We start from the raw sequence: 4637 nt of genomic DNA on the forward strand, positions 1-4637 counted from the left end.
GGATGCCTTTGGTCCTCAGAGCATCTTTCCTTCTTTCTAGAAACTGTACACTCTCCTTTGGAAGAAGTCAAAGTTATTCCATTGGATTTGGATGGGGCCACCAATCACGATGCTCCCACAAATCCACCCTGACCCCACCCTCAACAGGGGAAAAGAACCAAGGCTTATAGGAAGGGGACATGGAAGAAGAGCTTCCAAAAGAGGGAGGTCAAAAATGTGCTCAGAATTTGGCTCAGACATCTTCAAAAACATGTGGAGGTATCACCCACCAAACACTGCTGTCATCGGAAACTCATTTGGACACAGATGCAAACTGAAGGATGTCTATACCCCATTTTCTTGTGGAGGGCAGAGCATTGGAGAGTAAATTTCTTTAAAGTTGGGTTTTATTCTTTTTTAAAAAACTATTTATTGATGAGAGAGACAGAGATTTTGTTGTTCCACTTGTTTATGCATTCATTGGTTGATTCTTGTATGTACCCCAACTGGGGATCAAACCCCAACCTTGGCATATTGGGGACAGCACTCTAACCTACTGACCTACCTGGCCAGGGCCTATATTAGAATATTTCTTTCTTTCATTCAAGGCAGGTAGCAGAACTCTGTGTTTCTTCATCAGGTGCAGTCTGGGCTTTTGGGGAGAAAGCAAACACTGCTGAAATAAAACATTTCTTTCTTTCCTTTGCATTATTTTATTTTTCGGTGTGTGTAGAAGACTAAACTCCTCAAAGACCTAAATTCCTTAAAGAGTTAGATGCCTCAGTGGGAGAAGGGAGACAGTTAATGCCTTTAGGGAAGAAGAGGGAAGCAATGGAGAAATAGAGGAACCTCAGAAGAGGTCTGCGAGTAGCAGGTAGCTGAGTTATGGGGTGCTGATATGCTGAGGTCACCACAGAACAGCTTGCAGCAGCTGAATGTTACATTTTCAGGAATTCTGAAGACTGGTTGATTTTACTTTGGAAGCTTGAAATCAGCCACGGTAGAGTGTTTACACCATGGAAACAGGCGCTTGCTACAAGTCGGGGCTCTTCCTGTTGCCCCAAAGCTGGTTGCTAAACACTTAGCAGTATGTCACTGCTAAATGAGTGACTTTCTTCTAATCTTGTCATTTGGGTATGGCTTCTTTCTTGGGAAGAATGAGTGATAGGGGAGATCACTAATAATGCTCCTCCCTGAAAAGCAGATTGGAAGGTTCTTCATGGAAATATATATAAATGGAAATAGAAGGCACCTTCCTCCCTCCCTCCCTCTCTTCCTTCCTTCCTTCCTTCCTCCCTCCCTCCCCCTTCCTCTTTCCCTCCCTCCCTTTTTCCATTTTACCTCTTTCCTTTTCTTTTTTTATTGTTATTCAAGTACAGTTGTCTCCATTTCCCCCACCCCCACAGCCATCCCAACCTCCCGCCCTTGATCCTACCCACCTTTGGCTTTGTCCATGTGTCCTTTATACATGTTCCTTGACAATACTTTCCCCTTTTCCCGTTATGCCCCACCTCCCTTCTGGTTACTGTCAGTTTGTTCTTTATTTCAATGTTTCTGGTTATATTTTGCTTGCTTGTTTATTTTGTTGATTAAGTTCCATTTATAGGTGAGATCCTATGGTATTTGTCTTTCATTGCCTGGCTTATTTCACTTAGCATAATGCTCTCTAGTTCCATCCATGTTGTCCCGAAGGGTAGGAGCTCTTTCTTTCTTTCTGCTGCATAGTATTCCATCATGTAAATGTACCACAGTTTTTCAATCCACTCATTCACTGAGGGGCACTTAGGCTGCTTCTAGCACTTGGCTATTGTAAATTGTGCTGCTATGAACATCAGGGTGCATAGCTTCTTTTGAGTTGGTATTTCAGGATTCTTAGGGTATAATCCCAACAGTGGAATTGCTGGGTCAAAAGGCAGTTCTGTTTTCAGTTTTCTGAGGAAATTCTGTACTGTTTTCCATAGTGGCTACACCAGTCTGCATTCCCACCAACAATGTAATAGGGTTCCCTTTGCTCCACATTCTCACCAGCACTTGTTTGTTGATTTGTTTATGATGGTCATTCTGACTGTTGTGAAGTAGTATCTCATTGTGGTTTTAATTTGCATCTCTCTGATGGCTAGTGATGCTGTATGTCCTCCTTGGAGAAGGGTCTATTCAGTTCCTTTGCCCATTTTTTTATTTGTTTTTTTTTTGTCTTTCTGGAGTGGAGTCATGTGAGTTCTTTATATATTTTGGAGATCAAACCCTTGTCTGAGGTATCATCTACAAATATTTTTTCCCATACAGTTTGTTCCCTATTCATTTTGCTGATGTTTTCTTTAGTCATGCAGAAACTTTTGATTTTGATGATGTCCTATTTGTTTATTCTTTCCTTTATGTCCCTTGCTCTAGAGGACATTTTGGTGAAAATATTGCTTTTTGGAATATCTGAGATTTTCCTCCTTATGTACTCCTCTGGAACTTTTATGGTGTTATGACTTATACTTAAGTCTTTCATCCATCTTGAGTTTATTTTTGTATGTGGTATAAGTTGGTGGTCAAGTTTCATTTTTTTGCATGTAGCTGTCCAGGTCTCCCAACACCATTTGTTGAAGAGGCTATTTTCACTCCATTTTATGCTTCTGCCCCTTTGTCAAATATTAATTGACCATAGAGACTTGGGTCTATTTCTGGGCTCTCTCTTCTGTTCCATTAACCTATGTGTCTATTCTTATGCCAGTATTATACTGTTTTGATTACTGTGACCTTAAATTATAGTTTGATATCAGGTATTGTGACCCTCTCCTACTTTGTTCTTCTTTCTCAAAATTGCTGTGGCTATTTGTGGTTGTTTATGTTTCCATATAAATTTTTGAAATGTTTATTCTATATCTGTGAAATATGTCATTGGTATTTTAATAGGTATTGTGTTGAATCTATAAATTGCTTTGTGTAATATGACATTTTTATGATGTTAATTCTTCTAATACATGAACACATTACATGCTTCCATTTGTGTCCTCCTTTTTGTGTCTTCCTTAATTTCTTTCTTCAGTGTTGTGTAGTTTTCTGAGTACAGGTCTTTTACCTCCTTGGTTAGGTTTATTCCTAGGTACTTTATTTTTCTTGTTGCTATTGCAAATGGGATTATTTCCTGATTTCTGTCCTTTTTACCTCTCCTAGGCACATCTAAAACTGAAGGCCAAAATGGAGATCCTGCTCCTAACATCTGCCTCTGATCCCTCTTTATAAGGAACTGGGTAGATCCCATGACTTTTCTGAATTTTAATTTCCTCATCCATAGGGTGGAAATAAAAATACAGCTTTATTGCCTTTGGTGAACACAGGTTAAAGGGTCCAGAACCATTGCACATTTGTTCCTGGAGGTTCCTGGAGGTTCCTCCAGCTAATCACTTGGATTTAATTAGGGTTATGATTGGTGTGGTCATCTCCCTGAGGCTGAATGAAAAATGACACCATTAACCTTTAATTATTCAAAACAGACCCAAAGGAAGTCTTTGGCTTCGGTCCTAATGGAGCTATTAAAGCTATTTTCCAATTCAGCTCTACTCAGAACAAATAACCTGGTACTTTTCTGCTGCTTCTCTTCATAACCTGGAGAGGACAGAGAGTGAGCCTTCCCTAGTATTGCATTTTAGGGCAAGGACCAAACTTCTTTACATTAGTGTTTTCTTGGTTTTCTTTCTCCCCTGTTGTTCTCATTTGGTTGTATTGTTGGTGTGCGTGTGTATGTGTATGTGTTTGTGTGTAGGAGTACACGTGTGGTCTAATTAGAGGGAGATTTTGGAAGGGAAGAGTGGTCATATACAATGTATAAGACCCCCCAGGAAAAAGAAAGATCAAGTGAAAAAAGAGAAGAAAAAAAAAGAAAAGAAATTGAGACAAAAATAGGTGACACAAAACAAGCATATGTACAAAACCCAAGTCTTTTCTCAATTTCATGCTGTGTCTCTCTCTCTCTTTTCTCATTGAGGCATTTTATCTGCACCCATGTATATGACATCCCTAGAAAAAGAATCCCCAGGTTTTCCCTCCTGTGTGTTTTCACCTTCCTTCTTTGTGGTCCATGATGCCCGCTGAGGTGGTCAGTACCACGAAACCAAATTTCGGGTGGGAGCGGGCTGTTCTGCCATTTGTCTAGATCTTTGAGTTGCACATCAGATCTGGGGCTGATTACTCCACACTTGTTCAAACTGCTCGTGAGGTTCACAGCACTTCTCCCAGCTCTGTGGTCATCAGTAATTTCAAATTCACCAATGTAACCATGTGTCATCATCATAGTTAGAAACTGGACAATGACTTTGGAGCATGGCCTAAAAAGAACCTGGCATTCACCTCTGTTTTTGGCATTGTTGATGGTTCTGAGAGCATTAGCAAGGGCATTCACGCTCACCATTATGGCCACTTGGAAAGATGGCAGCAAGAGCATGATCTCTTTCTTTTTCTGCTGCACTGCTTTTAACTGCACTACACTTATTTTTCTTCTCACGTGGAGGTGTATTTTTTTTTCTCCCTCTGTGCCCTCATTATCTTAACCTCATTAACACTTCCAAAACCAGAAGTCATTATTCTGACACCATCACCCTCACCCCTCAAGTCCTACTTTTCTTGATGAATTTCCTTTCTGTTCTCAGGTTCTACTTCACATCAGCTGCTAA

The 4637-nt window shown here is 40.3% G+C and overlaps 1 pseudogene; it reads right to left on the reverse strand.

The window, feature by feature from the left end:
* Nucleotides 1–3984: 3984 nt before the first annotated feature.
* Nucleotides 3985–4408, reverse strand: LOC114500462 (annotated as a pseudogene).
* Nucleotides 4409–4637: the final 229 nt, after the last annotated feature.

Source organism: Phyllostomus discolor, chromosome 6, assembly GCF_004126475.2.
Source record: "Phyllostomus discolor isolate MPI-MPIP mPhyDis1 chromosome 6, mPhyDis1.pri.v3, whole genome shotgun sequence".
Lineage (NCBI taxonomy): Eukaryota > Metazoa > Chordata > Mammalia > Chiroptera > Phyllostomidae > Phyllostomus > Phyllostomus discolor.